Here is an 18,483-nt window from a genome sequence, read left to right on the forward strand (position 1 = left end):
ACACAGTCAGCTCTCAAAGAAGTGTTTGTGAAATCAATGAATGAACCACTACATTCAACTACCTCCCACATAAGCACATGACTATTTTTCATATGTATGTAAATATTTTTTAAAATATTGAATTCGCATCTTTTCTTTCCATGTGTATTTTCTTTGTGAACTTCTAAGTGTGTGTGGAGGGGTAAAGGCAGCCAAGTCAGATTCTTGCACTAGACTGCTTGATATTTAATCTCTAATTGTCCATAGGCTAGCTGTGTGACTTTGAGCAAGGTACTTAACTTCTCTGAGCCTTAGTTCCCTCAATTGTAAAATAGGGTTAGTAAGTGGTACTGTTCCTCATTAGGATTGTCTTGAAGAGTTAACTAATTAACATTTACAAAATGTTAATGCAAATATGTACACAGAACAAGGATTAGCACAGAGAGTGCTAATTAAATTAAATGAATATTAAAAGTATAATTGCCAGTGAGGAATGATGATGTACAACTGTAGTCCCAGCGGCTTGGGAGGCTGAGGCAGGAAGATCCTTTGAGCCCAAGAGACCAGCCTAGGCAGCATAGCTACACCCTGTCTCCAAATAAAAGTACAAGTATCTTTTTGCAAAGTCATTTTTTTTTATTATTGTCATAAAGAGATACTCCTCTTGAACAGAGCTGAAAGCTGCAACTAGCCTGAAAGATTTTTAATTTGGCATCTGTTTGGGTTCAAGCATCCCTTAAAATTGTCTCACTCCCAAGAATGAGTTAGTTCAATGTCATCAAAGACAGCTTGTGGTGCATCTCATGGGTGCCTGGATCTAGCTTAAAGAGATTCAGTGTGCTCTAAGAGAAACATGCCCCCACCCTGTTTTCTTGGCTGAGGGACCCAGTGCAGGCACTGACTGTATTTCTCTCTCCAAACCCTCCACCTGCCAGCTTGCTGGCTTCAGAGCTTCCCAGCGGCTGACCATGTTGCAAACAGAGATCTGTTCCCTTTGATGCACAGGGCCAGACGAAGTCCATATGAGGTTCCCAAACAAAGCTTTTGCTTTGTTTTTAAACAAGAAGAAGTCAAAGAGGACTATTTTCTCAGTCTCCTCTTTCCTGCTGAAGCGCAGAGAAAAACCCAAGACCTAGGAAGGGACCCAGTGAGACAGAGAGGCACTCATTGAGAAGGAGACAGGAACCGCAGTGCTAGGAATGGTTGCAAAGCTTAGGTTACTTCCTAAAGGATGGGGATGGGGGGGCGCGGTGCAGAGATACATGATCTTTATCTAATCAGACAGTCTACCCAGGAAGTCCCCCAGATCAAAGCAGGGAGCTTTTTTATTTAGCACTGTGTCAACTTAAAAACAGTTCTGGCAAAGCCACAGATCTGGACAAGCTCACACCTCTCCCCACCCCCACCGCCCTGACCTGCGTCTCAGCATCTGAACCCTCTTAACATTCCATTTGGAATAAAACCTGGGATGAAAAGAGTCCCTGGGATTACTGTAGGAAGAGACAACCTTGGACAGAGCAAAGCCAAAAAAAATATATATATATATATATATATGCTTCAGTCCTTCCTGGCTTCCCAGTACAAGGGTGCCTGTGCTCCCGAGGAAGGGACTACTGTTGGCATTTCTGCACCACCTGCCCTCCCCTTGAGGGCAAGAGGAGTCCCTGGGAAGGAAGGCACACAGGCACTTGTCACAAGCATTTTCCCCAACCTGCCAGACACCCTGTCAGGGCAACTTAGAAAAAAAGCAAGCTCCAAAGAAGAGCAATCGGAACAAGGAACCGAGGAGGGCAAAAGCATTGAGCCATGATCCCCAACTTTCCTTGGTCCTCGGGATGAGATGGTGGACAGGGTTGGCGGGAGAAACACAGTAAAGAAACATGTTGAATAAAGGACAAGGGCTGAGGAGACAAGACCAGGACTTGTCCAAATAGAGGAAAGTCACTTCTGGGAAATACCAAAAGCTCCAGGGGAATAAGGCAGAAATGTGCTCCCAGGCACAGGTTTTTAAATGATGGATAGGACCCAAAGATGCAGGAGACGAATATTTAAATTTACATTCTTACATCTCACAGAAAACTAGCGGGTCTTCGTTGTGGTTGGACGTGAGCCTTTTGGGAAGAAACTAAGCTATGTTTCTATTGGTTTTAATGAGGCACTAATCATGATCATCCATTTCAAATATTAAGAAAGCTCGCACTGGCAGACATGGAAAGGACTGGGAGACAGAGGACAAGGATGTGTCTACAAAATGTCTACGTTTTTTTCAACTCCCAGGCACAATCTTTTCTTGCTATGGTTTGGATGTGGTTTGTCCTCCAACAGTTTTTGTGCTGGAGGCTTGATCCCCGATGGAGTTGTGTCGAGGTGGTGACATCTGTAAGAGGAGGTCCTAGTGGAAAGTGGTTAGGCCACTGTGGGGATCACTTTTGAAAGGGATCGTGTTGTTCATCTTCCATTGCTATAACAAAACATCTGAGATAATCTACTTTAAAGAGGAAAGGTGTGTTTTGGCTAAGAGTTTTGAAGGCTCTAGCCCATGACCAATTGGTCTCTTAGTTTGGGGCTGTGGCAGCACAGTACATTTTGGTGGGAACATATTGTGACCACCAAGAATAAAAGAAGGAGAAAATAAAATATTTATGATCAAGTTGTGTTACCGTGTGATCATGAGAGCTGTGAATCCTTGGAGAGTTTTTCCATCTACCACATGGAAGCCAGAAAGCAATGAACATGGAAGAGTATGGAAGGACCAGGATCACACAGTGCCCTTTGAGGGCAAATCCACAATGACCCAAGACCTAACCCTACCTCTGGAAGGTTTTACCACCTCCCATTAGCACTATCAGCAAAGAACCAGACCTTTAGCACACAGGCCTTTGGAGAACACTCCTGATCTAAACTATAGCAGGGATTAATGGGGTTTAGTGGGACCACAGTTAGTGGCTGAGATAGTGGATTGTTATAAAAAGAGCAATATTGGGGGGCTGGGGTTATGGCTCAGTGGTGGAGCGCTTGCCTGGCATGTGTGAGGCACTGGGTCCAATCAATATTGATCCTTTCTCACTCTCTGGTTTACTATCTTGTCATGTGATCCATCCCCCTCCTGTCATGATGCCATCTGCCATGCAGTGATGCCACCAAGGAGGCCTTCACTAGAGCAGAGCAGATACTAGTGCTATGTCCTTGAACCTCCAGAACTGTAAGCCAAATAACTTCTCTTCTTTATACATTAACCCAACCTCAGGTGTTTTATTATAGCAACATCATATGGATGAATACCCTTCTCAAAACTGGTGTCAAGTCAGGTGGCAGAAACTATATCTAACACAGCTGTAAAAAAACACCCACTAAATTTATTATTAAATAAGGTTAAAGCTGAGAGCACCCTTAGGAAAAAAAAAAAAAACCTAGTTTAAGGTTCTTATTTTCCAGATGAGAAAAATGCAAGCACAGGGAGGCAAAGAGACTTACTCATGCAACTGAAGAAAACTACTTCAAGGATCCATAGCTCTGATGATCACACTTTAACACCACTTAATCAGAAATACTTTACTTTCTGCTCCTTCTCATCTTGGTGGTCAGCTATTTCTTTATTGTTGCTCCAAAGAAAGGCATCCAAATGTTTCTGTTTACTTTACACAGAGTGTTCCAGGCAGCCACGGAGCTCCTGGATGAAAGGAACAGAAAGAAGCCAACCAACATAACCCAAAGGGGTGTCCACAGTATAGCCTGACAAACGAGGAGGTGACCCTGGAGAGAGACTTCCACTCTCATGGGAAACAAATGTGATACCACAACTGAGACTATTATCTTTTGTTCTTAAGCAAGGGTTTAGAGGTCTTGGGTCCCTTCTGAAAAGCAAGCACATCTGTACCGGGCCAGAAAGTCTCCAACATGTGCTGACCTTGTGCTGAAGATGTATTTGTTTAGAGCTCTTGCTTACTGGCTCTCTGAATCCAGAAGTAAAATGGAGAGAAACATGTCACTTTGATTTCCAAACCCAGACAGAAGCCAGTTGTGATTAGATTTCATGAGAAGGCCCCAAATTGTTGTTACAAGAAAGGTAGTAAGGGGGATTCTAATACTCACCCTCCTCAACCTGCTTCCTGAAACTATGGCCTGGTTGTCCACAGGGGTTTGACCATGGGTTTGAACAAAGCCCTGTTGCTCCCTTCAGAAGACAAACTCTCTTTAGAAAGAAGCTGGACCCAGGATTATCAGATCTTCAATGAATCCCAGATGTATCAAAATTCTGAAATGTGGGTAATATTCATCCATTCATAATTTCCATCTGATGAACTGGTTTCACTAACTGAGACCTGGTTTTTCTCATACACGTCATTAACTATTCTGCAACCTGATTGTTGAAAGAAAAATGTTCAAAGGAGAGTACCTAACATTTACCTTGAAAGAAAACCTTGTCCTTTAACCCTAGTAATTCAAAATGGTGGCTTCCTTATGGATACAGAACTGTTTTTAACCCACTTGCCAAATAAAGAGGTATCTGAAAAGACGTGGTCCTAGATAATTACATCTCTGCAGTCACAGTGTCACTCTCTCCACACCTAGAACCCATGGATCTATTTTAATCACTATAATTTTGTAATGTGTTAACCAGTTTGTAACTGGTTACTCTTTTCTTTGAAATTCATCCAAGTTGTTGTACCTGTACTTTATTCTTTTTTATGGATCAATACTAGTCCATTATATGGATGTACCAGAGTTTTTAAATCCATTTATCCACTAAAGAACATTTAAATTTTTTGTAAGATTGGGGAAATTATGAAAAGAACTATTATATACATTTATGCATGGATTTTCTGTGCACATTTGATTTCTCTAAATACCTAGGCTGAGTATACTTGACTTTTAAAGACACTACCAAATGGTTTTCAGAGTTGCTCTACCATTTTTGTCTTCTTACCAGCAACATCTGTTTCAGTTACTACACATCTTTACCAACCCTTCACATGTCAGTATTTTTTACTTTAGCCATCCTAATAGTTACATAATGATATCTGTCATGTTGTTTGACTTTCCTTAATCATTGACAATACTGAGCCTTTTTTAAATGTGTTTATTTGCCTTTCAGATATTTCCTCTTTGGTAGGATGTCCAAGTTTTCCAACTATTTTTAAAATTGGTTGTTTATTATCTTATTGTTGAGTTTTGAGAGTTCTTTATATACTCTGGATACAGGTTGTTTGGGAATATTTTCTCTCAGAATTTGGCTTTTTCTTTCATTTCCTTGAAAATGTCTTTCTCACAGCAAAGGTTTTTGATTTTTAAAAATTCCAATTTATCAATATTTTTCTCTTATCCCTCATCATTTTAGTGTCATATTTAAAACTGTTTTAGTCAGCCTTTTCACTGCTGTGACTAAAGGACACAACCAGCACAATTATGGAGGAGGAAGAGTTTATTTGAAGGTTCATGGTTTCAGAGGTCTTAGTCCATAGAAGGCTGGCTCTGTTCCTTGGGGCTCCACGTGGGGCTGAACATTGTGGCGGGAAAGGGTGACAGAGGGAAGCAGCTCACGTCACAGTAATCAGGAAACAGAAAGACTCCATTTGCCAGATACAAATACATACTCCAAAACCACACCCCAATTCCCACTACCTCTAGCCACACCCTACCACTTCAATTACCACTTAGTCAATCCTTATCAGGGGATTAATTCGCTGATTGGGCTAAGACTCTTACAACCCAATCATTTCTCCTCTGAGCTTCTTACAATGTTTCACACTTGAGCTTTTGGGGTACACCTCACATCCAAACCATAACAAAGACCCCTTCATCAAACCCCACTGCAGGAAAATTTTCTCCTTTCTTTTTTAAATTTTATAGTTCTGACTTTTATATTAAGATTTATTCCAGGCACACCTGTAATCCCAGAAGTTTGAGAGGCTGAGGCAGAAGGATTGTAGATTCAAAGCCCAGCCTCAGCAATTTAGCAAGGTTATAAACAACTTAGTGAGACCCTGTCTCTAAATAAAAATTTAAAAATGGCTGGGGGTGTGGCTTGGTGGTTAAGCACCCTGGGTTCAATCCCTGGTTAAAAAAAAAAAAAAAAAAAGGCATGGGCTGGGAATATAGCTCAGTTGGCAGAGTACTTGCTGTGCATGCATAAGGCCCTGGGTTCAATCCCCAGAACCACCAAAAAAAAAAAAAAAAATCCAGGATTTATTTTGAATTAATTTTTGTATAAAGTGTGAGTTGTAGGTCAAGTTTCACATTTTTCACATAGGATGTCTAATTAATTATTCCAATACCATTCTGCTTTGAGTTGCCTTCAACCTTTATCAAAAATCAGTTGATAGGGCTGGAGTTGTAGCTCAGCAGTAGAGCACTTGCCTAGCATGCTTGAGACACTGGGTTTGACCCTCAGCACCATACAAAAATAAAATAAAGGTTATTGTGTCTAACTACAACATATATACGTGTTAATCAGTTGACAATGTGGGTGTAGAATAGAAGTTCATTGGGTTAGACAAAAGAGAATGAAGGGAAGGGAAGAGGGAGGGGAATAGGAAAGACAGTAAAATGAATCATATATAACTTTCCTATGTTCATATATGAATACACAACCAGTGTAACTCCACCACAAGAATGGGAAGTTTTATTCCCATTATATGTATAATATCAAAATACATTTTATTGTCCTTTGTGTCCAGAAAAAAAATTTAAAAAAAATTTAAATGCAAAAAAATAATCAGTTAACCATATTTGTGTGGATTTAGTTCACACTGCCCCAACACTACATTGGTAAGATTGTCTCTTAAATAGGAGAATATGCAATGAACCAATCTAATCACTGATAGAACTGTTTTTTGTGGAAGCATTTAACTATAAATTCAATTTCTTTAATAATTTATAGGATGATTTAGGCATGAATTTTGTCGTTAGTTTTGATAGTTTGTGTTTTTGGGGAATTACTTCATTTCATCTAGGTTGTAGAATTCATATACATTGAGCTGTTTATAGTATTTCTTTTGGCCTTTCTAATGTTTGCAGAATCTGCTTTTTTTCCGCTAACATTCATAATTTCTGTCTTATCTTTTTTCTTTGCAGTCTTGCTAGTTTTGTAAGTTTTGTTGATCTTCTCGAAGATTAACAAAGAACTAGCTTTTGGTTCAATGGATTTTCTCTATTGCTTTCCATGTTTTAAATTCCATCAATTTCTGCTCATACTTTGATGGTTTCTTTACTTCTGCTTGCTTTGAATTTGTTTGATCTCCTTTTTTTTTTCTAGTTTTTTTAAGGTTGAAGTTCAGACTGATTTGATACCTTTTCCCGTTACATAGCATAACCATTTAATACTTTAAATTTCCTTCTAAGCACTGTTTTATCTGCATCTTGCAATTTTGATATGTTGTTTTTCATTTTTGTTCAGTTTTAAATATTTCCTAAATCCTTATTTTTTTCCCTCTGTTTCACCATTCCTGTCTCCTTGATGTTCAATTTCCACTTTCTTTCCTTTGGAGGTGAGGAAAGGGGAGATATTGAACCTTTTTTTTTTAATAGTCTAAGACATGTAAGTCTTACATTTCTAATGAACTAGGTCATATCCTCTAGATTGAAGACACAGCTCAAAATAACAAAAGCGTTCAGAAGTTTCTACTTTAAGAAAATCACACTGATATCTTACAGTCAATACTCCAATAGCAACAGGAGTGATTCTTCACATCATCAAAATACTGATGAAACAGTAGTGAAGCATCTAGCCCCCCTCTCTGATAAAAATGGTATAGCTTTCTTTTGGGAAATTACTTCTACCCCATTAATAGTTCATATGGTTTGTATAATTATATGAATTTGTACTTTATTTTTTGTTGAATTTAGTTTGAGGAGGAAAGCTTTTTACTTGTTTGGCATTTTAAATGACTGTTATTTCTTCCAGTTGTAATGAAATATTCCTGTTAACTAATGCAAATTCCTATGATGTGAAATTTTCATGGAGATTTTAAGGATTTTTTTGTTATCTTTAGGTTTTATCTTAAGGTTCACTTTATTTGCTACTTTCCACGACACTGGCCTGTGGAATTCCACAAAGATAAGGACTGTGCCTGTCCATGTACTCCATGCAAAATTTTGTGGCTCATACATGTTTGTGAATGAATGAAGGGGCTCTGGTCTTCAGCTGGGGTTGGTTGTGTCAGGGTACAAAAGGACTGATTGACTTATTGAATATAATGAAGCCAAAATATGTTTTATTGTTCTATTCACATTGGAGGGGAAATAACCTTACAGGGCCTGATCCTCAAGTAAATCCCACAGGAATTCCCATGGGACATGGTTATCATAAGGGCATGCAATGGTTATGTCTCTGGAGACCACAAAAACCTTCAACCCCTCATGAACAATTTCTGAAAAGTCAATCTTCGCAGTTTTTGAAATACAGAGCCCTTATGGCAAAATTGTTCTAACATGTAATTTTCATCTATTGTAGTCCATATGGGTGTGTAGGTCCCACTACATCATTTGTGGGACCCAGCACAAAATGAAAATGTGGGGCTCTCGTTCCAAAGCAGAGGCAAAAGCCATGGAAGATATGAAAATAGAAGGCTTTCTTCTCTCTTTAACAGTCTTTCTCACATCTTGTAATAGTGTTTTGTAATTTTTCTATTTAATGTTATTCTAAGTCAAGGAAAATTAAATTATAAGGTGCTAGCATGAATTTTATCATTGTGCATACCATTTTTAAATGCAAGTATAAGAGTATTTAACTTGTGTAAGGGCTCACTAAAATTATACAATTTGTATTTTACTTATACATATGTACTTCATTCTTGTGAGAACAATGGAAACACTGTACAAAATTAACTGGACTGTGTTTACTTTACTTCTTCACATACTTCCTTTCAACCAACATCTCTATGATGGGTTCCATGGTGAATAAGGAAGGGCCAAAAGGAAAACAAACTATAGGTTGTCCTATGTGACTAACTAGTAACGGATATGACAAGGTTTCTTGGTCTTTCGTGTTTCATTCAATGTCTTTTTCTTCTTCCTAAATTCAAAGCCAGTTTAGTTTTGAGTGGAGAGTGCATCCCTTGAAGGTCATCGATGCTGTTGCTTGCTTCCTATTTTGCAGACATAACATAATTTGAGTCTTACTGAACTCCCATGCATCAGGCATCCAGACAGAATTCTGAGCACATGGGTCATCGTGAACAGTCTATGCAAATGAGTAGAACATGACCACAGACACACATATTGTGCCCAGGTCTTCTTGCTCCTGTACATGCTCCATTGATCCATCAGACCTCATACAGATTAGAAGATAAAATGATTAGGAATGTCCACAACAGAGCAAAGCATTCAGCTAAGCTCTGAGCATGGTCCCCGGGGTCACGTGAAACCATCCTGGCACAATTGCAGAGAAAACAATCAGGTGATTCTCCATATTTCATGTATTTTGTCATCTGTCCATACTTGACTCTCTGGGAAATCTGCAGAATCCAGTGTGACATTTTGAGATCATTAACTACTTGGCAGGGGAGGAAAGAGAGATTTAAAGCAAATGTGTCAGAAGTCACACCTGATTAAAGATCAATCCAGAGCAAAGATAAAAGCATGTTGGAAATTGCAACATGAGTCAATAGCAAGATAGGATTTGAGCCTGAACATTTGGGAATAGGTCAGTTATGTCAAGGAACACACAGAGCTGTTCACTCCAAAACATTCTGAAACAAAAATGTTCACATTTTCCCCTTCTCCCTGAAACACTTGACATTGCTTCCTTTTTAAAGTATGAAGACAATGTTTAATATCTAAGCTATGATACTGAAACTTAAACAGCTTGGTAATATAATAGGATTGTTGTCTGTGTAAAAAATAACACCTCATTGTTCTATCAACATATATCTTATGACATATTTTATGCTAAATTAACAAATGCATGCTATGATAAATAAAGGTAATATGACCTTTACACAGGATAAAATTTGTTTCATTTTTATTAGTTTCAAAATCTTATAAAAACAACATCATACAGTTAACTTTCTTCAACAGAGTATACAGATTTCTATTCAAACTTTCCTTAGGATTATTATATAAATCTAAAATACTGTGGGAATACACAAGAGGGAAAAAGAAATTCCTTTTGGGGAATTCAAATGGGTTGTTTTTGTTGTTGATGGTGGTTTTGTTGTTGGTTGATTGGTTGGTAGGTACTGGGGATTAAGAACAGGGGTGCTTTACCACTGAGCTGTGTTCCCAAACCCTTTTATTTTTTATGTTGAGATAGGGTCTTGCTAAGTTTCTGAGAGTCTCACTAAATTGCTGAGGCTGGCCCCCAACTTGTAATCCTCTAGTTTTGGCCTCTTGGTATTTGGAATCACTGAGATTACAGGTGTATACCACTATACCTGGCTTCAAATGGGTTTCGAGGGATGACTTGTAATGGTAATAAAAAGTGTGCTGTGATAATAAATTCACATATCTGAAGCAGAAATTTGTGGATGTGAAAGAGCATGTGTTACTTCATTGAAACCACAGGTTCCATGTTTGACAGTGGAGGGAACAGGGAGAGAGCATGAAACATACATCTACAAACAATGGGATCCATACCAGATTTGTAAGGGGGTGGGGAAGGTATCTGAATTATACTTGTTTGCAGCAATGCCTTTCAAAATGTGTAGAATTGTTCACACCCTTATAAACTGTTGTACTATCATGTGTCCTCTTAGCTGATTATAAGTTCTGTATCATCTTTCTCTTTTGATCTGCCAACTCTCTCTTCTTAGTGCAAGCAGGACTCCAGCCACATCTATATCTGACTTTCTATGAAAATTCTGCTTCAAGTCTACTAAAAGTTTGGAAACTAACCCACATTATTAGAATTGTACTTAAATAAACATCAATAGACTGAAAGTTACTCTTTCCCTAGATTTTTTACTGTTTCACTTACCAAAAAAAAAAAAAAAAAAAAAAGGCAAGGATTCACCTAACAGTAAAATGCATCGGGCTGGATTCCAATAAAGATTAAAAGTTCTAAAGGAACTTCTGGTTGAAAATAGAATTGAGCACAACTATCTTTTCTTATTACCAAAACCTCATTTAAAATGATAGTGGAGGAATTTAAAAATAAATAAATAAAATTATTAGACAAGGTCAAAGAGAATGAGAAATCATTTGCCATAAATTCTTTCAATAAATTTTTGAAAGGTGAGACATGGATGGAAGAATGGTAATTATCTTGGCAGAGGGAAGGAAAGGAAAGCCAAATATTTGTGGGCAAGTAGAAGCAGAGCCGGTTCACCCCAGAGAAGCTCTGAGATGCTCAGTCCTTACAAGCAGTGAGTGTTCCAGCAGGAAAGTGAGAGTAAGGCCCACCTGTGAAAGGGCTTTTGTGGAAGGTCTGCCTGTGGTGGGTAAGCTCATCCAGTCTTCTTAATTATCATGTGCATCCACAACAACCCTCTCTCTGCTCCATGGCAAAAAGTTGGAGATCTGTTCTTTAGAGTTACTGTATTTGAGGAGGAAGACCAAAGAAAAACAGAGACAAAACAAAAGTGAAGTAAAAGTCTACAATGGACTTCTCAAGTCCCTTCCCACAACCTCCTTCCAGAATTCCCCGTATGCACATGCACACACTACTCTGACAGGAGCTTGAGATTCCCCTCTAAATAGTCCAGATGAAATTCCTGAAGATATCTGAGCGTGCTTCAATGCACTAGTAATTCACTTCTTGTTCACCCAGTGGTGTAGTGTAGACAAATGCCCTGTCCGTGATCTTAGAGCACCTAACCACACCTCAATATAAACAATCACCAGACATGTTTGAAGCGTCTACAGCGAGAATGAATTCAATCAAAGAGAAAAAAAGTTAATATGAGAATTAATCAGAGTTATAAAAAATATTGCTAGTATTCTTAAATAGATAGGAAAACATATTACATCCAAACAAGAATAGGTTGTTATGAAAAATGAGCAAAGGGGAAAATAAAAGAGCTCTTAGAAATAAAAAATATGATTCCTAATGTTTTAAAATTTAGTATGCAGTTGACATAGTTGAGGGAGATTCCTGAAGAGAAGAATTAAAGAGCAAAACAAAGACAAAGCAAAGAAGCTATAAATAAAAGGAAATTGGTATCGTCTGGATCTCAAATAGCTCCTAAAAGCTTATGTTAAAGCTTTGCTTCTCAGGGTGGCTCTACTGGGAGGTGGTAGAACCTTTAAGAGGAGGGGCCCAGTGGGAGATTGATGCCTTCCAAAGGGATAGTGGGACTCTTGCCCCCTCCTTATTCTTTTTGTTTTTTTTCCACCATGAGGTAAGTGGCTTTGGTTTGCCACATGTTATGCTGCTTTGCCAGAAGGCTAAAAGCAATGGGGACAATCAATCATGTATTAGAACCTACAAAACTGTGAGCCAAAACAAACATTTTTTTCTTTATAATTATCTCAGGTATTTTTTACAGTAACCGAAAACTAATTCAGAAAGCAAACTAGAAGACTGATGCAATAGCTACCAGTAAGAGTTAAAGAAATAATGCAGAGAAAATCAAAAGACAGAGAGAGATATATTAAAGAACTCATTCAAGAAAATTTCCCAGAACTGTAAGAATGCGTTCCAATATTGAAAGGGTTCTTTGAGAGTCCAAAACTATAAATAATGAAAAATTTACACCAGAGTAAACAATTGAGAAATCTCAGAACACCAGGGTTAAAGAGAATATCTTTAATGCTTATGGGAAGAAAAATCAAATACGTAGAAAAATAGGAATCAAAATGTCATGGGGTGGGGTGGGAGGGTGAGGTTGTGACTCAGTGATAGAGCACTTGGCTGGTATGTGTGAGGCACTGGGTTCGATCCTCAGCACCACATATAAACAAATAAATATCCATCAACAACTAATAAAATATTTTTTAAAAAAGAAAACAAAAACGTCATCAGGCTTCTCATTAACAAGAAGCTCCAGATGGCCACTGAGCTGTGCTTTCACAATGCTGAGAGAAAATGAGTTTCAGCCTCCCACACTTGGAAGAAGACTTTACATTTGGACTTCATGGTTGTCATTTTGAAATTCTTAATCATTTTATCTTTGGATTTGTATTTTGTAAGTGAAGTCCAACAGGACAATGGTAGAAGCATTGGGCAACTTTGGCTCCTGCACATCCTGCTCCCCGTGCTGCCTCTTGTCTTTCTGGCACGAGTTCTTTACGACTTGCATGCCCAACCATCCCCAGAGAATACCACTGCCTCCACCACGTGACCAGCACGCAGTTTCATACAAGAGGTTCGTAGCATAGAAGTTAACTAGTGAGATCAAAATAAACACACAGACTCAATTTACCTTTTTCTTTGACTAGGTCTGAGACGGCTCTCCCCTCTGGCTCCTGCCTCGAGCCACCCGGCGGGGCAAGCAAGGTTTACACAGACTAGCAGGAGAGAGAGAGAGAGAGAGCACGCCAGAAGATGGCCTTTTATTGGGGAACAAGAAATTCAGGGGAAAATTCCATCCAATGAAGGTCGAGGGGGGCAGCATTCCAAGGTCAGGGTCAGTGATTGGTCTCAGGGTCAATGGTGAGTCACACCCCCACATGGAAGGGCTCTCGCACCTAGAGAGGGTGGGGATTAGTTCCGACACAGTTTAGCCAGAACGCCTCACACCCAATCAGGGAGGTGCCCAATCACGTGCGAGAATGGCTTCCCACAACTGCCCTCTGCCCCTGTGGGAAGATTGGGGTCGGGCAAACACCACACTTAGTTGCAAATTAGGATGTTGGTGACTATGAAGGTCTAGATTCGCCCCTCAAATACACCTGAACCAAAGGAAGTGTGTCATTAAACAACAAATTTCAAACACAATGAAAGGGAATGGGAGGAAGGGGGTAGCTCAGTGGTTGTGCACTTGTTTGGCAGGACTCTGAATTCAAAGGGCAGCACTGCAAAAAAACAAAGAGTAACAAAAACAAAACACCTCAAAAGGCTAAGAGAGATCCAAAATCAAAAGGGAGAGGATTTTTCCCATTGCTTTTTGACAATAAAATAAAATAAAATAAAGACCTCACATTTTGATTTTGTAGTGGGCTTCACAAATTATGTAATCAACCCTGATTTCAATCTAATGAGTATATGAAAAGAAAAAAAATTTTAATCTCAAATACCATGAATATCACCAAAGATTAAAAAAAAAAAAAAAAAAGAGCAAGGACTCCTGACAATAGCTGATTTTATAACTAGGCCAGGATGGTTTCAATATGGATCCCAGATCCCATGGTTGGAATTCCTGATCCCCAGGCTTCTCTTTTGAGCCATACCTTTACTACTGGATTAGAGCACTGACAGCAGCTATTGGAATCACAGCCAACCAGCCATGATTTCTGACCAAAGAGGACAATTTCAGACACAGCTAGACGCATCCAAGAGGGCTTAGTGGATTTTTAGCCATATGAGCAGAGGCACCTGTATTTGGAGGGTTATTTAGGGTCTTCTAAGTTCAAGTTGAAGCAAAATCATCTCAAGGAGAACATGAGACTTTGAACACCGCCTCCCAGGAATAAGGAGGATTTCCTTCTTAGGAGAGTTTTAAAAGGAAAAAAATGATTACAGCTCCTCTGAAAGGGCACAGTTTTGGCCAGTGGCAGAGGGATGAGAGGTACACAGACATACTCTAAGCCCCTGCCACCCCGTGAATGATTTTTATTTTCTTAGACACCAAGGTCATTGCAAGCTGTGAGAATAGCCGAGTCCAGACCTTGCTTCAAACAGGTCCACATCCCCCAAGCATCTTAGTCTCCACCTCCACCTTCCCCCTCGCCTCCATTCCCAGAGCCATAGACCTCACTGGATTTGGTGACCTGACAACTGCCCTTTACATAGGGATTTATATCATAAGTTGCCACTAAGAGGCTCCTGATCCACATCTTCCTCACCAATTTATGCTGTCGGGGTTTTCAGACAGAAACCGGCAAGTTCACATGTGGCAGCCTTGGCGGCTCATCAGACAGGTTCTATTAACTTGGTCGCCAGGTGGTAACCATATTATTTCATGCTTCTTGGTAACTTTTGTGCAACACAATTACCTTTGACAGTTCTTGAGTGGGACAGCAATTTTCAGCAAATGTTTTCAGTAACCAGAGGCCAGAAGGAAAGGAAATGTGAGTGCTTCAGCTCAGCTTTGAGCGTGGCTCTGACAGGTCTTCAGCACCTCAGTCATGTGCATAAATAGGAATTCTGTGGAAATTTGGTACACGTGGAACTTGCAGAAGGGAGTGGAGCAAGGCCAGTGGTTTCTATTGTATTTAAGAAAGAATGTGTCCTTGCATGGTATAATGACTCTTACTGTGAGTCATTCCAAGCCCCCAAATACAGTAGGTTGCTAGAAAATTTCTTTCAGTGATGTTTCATGCTAAGGATGTTTTATCCTCCTCCACATTAATTTCTCATTGCCAAGAGTGTGACATTCCCTTCTTGGATTTGCTTGGATTTGCAGCACCCTCAGCATTCCTCAAAGTTATCCAAGGAAGATGTAGCTTACCTTCCAAGTATTGATTTCTACTCTCAGAAAAATGATACTTAGTCATCACAAGAGACTGTAAAAAATCTAACTTTATGGAGAGAGAATGTGAAAGTTAATTACTTTTCCACACTCCCCACCACCACCAGCAGCACACACACACATGCATGCACGCACACATACACACACACATCTACAATAACTACTTTGTAAGAAAATACAAAACAAAGTACCTATAGTCTCTAGTCATGAGGACTTGGAATAGAAAAGAGTCATTGGCCATCAAGTCATCAGGTATTAAAGGGGATTACACACAACTGATAAATCTGCAGTGTTGGGGACTGGTGTGTGGGGGGGTGAAGATGAGGTCATATGGCCACAGCCTACACCCCAGAGAATATGCTGGGGCTCACATCCTATCGGCCTGCTGCAGAGCAATTCTTCCCTTTAACACACCCAAGAGGAGTGTAGCCTTCGCTCTCATTGCTTTAGCAATGTTTTACAGGAAAGCTTTCTTTTGATCTCCAGTGACTAGACACATGATATCATTAGCTTTAAATCAAGCCACATTTTTACCCCTTGCCTAAAACGGGTCTCAGTGGTGAGGATAACACCAGCTAATCTGTAACATGTTGCAGATTGCAACATCTCCTGGTACTGTCCTTTTTTTTTTCCACCTTCTTTATTTACTTAACAGCCACTTTGTCAATAACAGCTGGTGATTTTTCTCCTAGACTCAGAGGACAGAAATTTTGATTATAACGTTTCCTCTAAACTGCGACATGTGGCCCTTACCCATTTTGAACTTTTCTCATTTTTACCAGGGCTTTGTTCTTTCTTTATACATGATTGTATTTTGTAGAGATGGACAATTGAACTAGGGATCTGCATAGGGTATAATACAGAACTTGAGTAAGGCATGGTTTTCCTTCCCCTGCACATCACAGGGGACAGTGTGTGAACTTCTCATAAGTGTTGCACATCAATCTTCTGCTTGGTTTTGAAGATAAGAGGAGACGCAATGGCCAGACATCACACATGTGTAATCAAGCAGGGCATGGATCATGCTCAATACAAAAACAGTAGTTTGAAGTATTTTGTTTGATTTCTTTAGAAATAACAGACTTACTGTTTTTTTTCTTATTCTAAAAACACAAAATATTTCTATTACAGAAGTGTCAAGAACCACAAGCAAGCAAAAAGTGAAAAAACAAAAACAACTTAGATATCAAATTTCTCCTATAAGAGGATCATGATTGGTTAGTTAGGCCAACCCATTCCCAAATATTTTTTTTCCCTTCAGTCTCTCTACTATTGTCTGAAAAAGGTAAATATTATCTAGCAGTTTAGGTAGATATAAGACACATTTCTTTTTGATGAGACCTAAAAAAGAGAAAAAAAGATCTCTAGGAAAATTCTAGATTCTCTTTTCCTCCTTCCTTGATTAGAACTGCAGCTATCTTGAGACCATGAGACACAAAGCATGAAAACAAGAGCCAACGTGATCAATATGACAGAGTGGGCACTGGGGCATCATGTACAACTGAATCAATGTCAGCAATCTCCTACCTCCAAGGGAGAAAATAATGCCAATTTATTTCAACCGCATCTAATTGAGTTTTCTGTTATATGCAATATTCTTAACAGATACACCCAGTCATCTAGCAAAACCCCCTATCATACCAGCGTACATTGTTCCAAGGGTTTTTGGCCTTTCAAGAAAGTTAAATACATGTCATTTGTATAACTGAAAACTTTTTAATAAAAATTCGGTAATTATTTGACCCTTGTAAATAATAATAAGAACAACAACAACAACAATCTGATATCCTTCTGGCATCTCAGCTTTCATTATCTCATTACTCTGATTACCACTTTGAAAGTAAGAAAACTGAAGCACAAAGAGATTGAAGTTGCCCAGCAAGTGGTTGGGGTTTAAATTCAAATATCATGACTATAAGTACTTCTCTCTTGTAGTCATAGTTAATCTTCTCCATTGAGTTTTAGCAAATACACACCTACAGCTTGGAGAATGAGAAAGCAGATGCTCTCCTTTAAAAAGTCACTGAGCTATTAACTAAAATCAAACGAAGGTCATTTCCCAAGAAAGTCACCCTGACTAAGCCTCGTGGCCTCAGGGCTCATAATAGTGCTACCAACAGGACTCCCTTCCTCTCACGTCATCACAGTACTAGAGAAAAAGACTGCAAACTTTCCCTAGTCCTCTAGAAACAGGATACTTTCATCTTTTCTGATATCTTTTATCTATTTAGGTGAACAGGGCTCAAATCTAGATTTTAAATATATGAACCTTTTTTTATCCCAATAAATAAGAACATGGCCTTCAGTATCACACGGAGCTGAATTCATATCTAGCTACACCATTACAAGGTAAGATTCGTGGCAAGTTAATCTCTTAAGATTTCAGTCTCCCTTCTGTGACATAGTGGTAATATATACTTAAAATATTTCAAGGATTAAGAGTCTTAAGGAATAATAGAGAGCATAAGCTTGATAAAGGGAAGCTCATATACATATTATTTTTTGCATATTTTTATGATCTCTGTGTTCTTTTCCAATTCTATGGCAGGATTCAACTACATTTTTTTTTTTTGCTGATTTATTTTGCATGATCCTCAGAGTAACTCTATGGATTTAGATATAATCCCCCAAACTACACCCCAACTTAATGGCCCCAAACAACCATGATTCATTTTTTTCCTCCAACATTCTTGGATGGGTTGGATGGTTTCTTTCATCTGAGATGCTCATCTAGATGGTCTCCTGTGTGTTTGTGGTTAAATGAAGGGTCATCTGGTGCCTTGGCTGTTCTGGATGACTGCAATCACATATCTTCTGATTGGGTGGCTGTCAGTGGACACAAGAGAATGTTCGCCACAGGTCTGTCATCCTCCAGCAAGCTAGCTTGGGCTTGTACAGTTGTTGGTCACAAGTGAGTGCAGCACTCCTGGAGGCCCAGGCTCAGAGCCAGCACCTGCTCACTTGTGCCACATCCTACTAATCACAGAAAGTTGAA

This window comes from Spermophilus citellus (genome assembly GCF_964194105.1).
Source record: "Spermophilus citellus genome assembly, chromosome: 4".
NCBI lineage: Eukaryota > Metazoa > Chordata > Mammalia > Rodentia > Sciuridae > Spermophilus > Spermophilus citellus.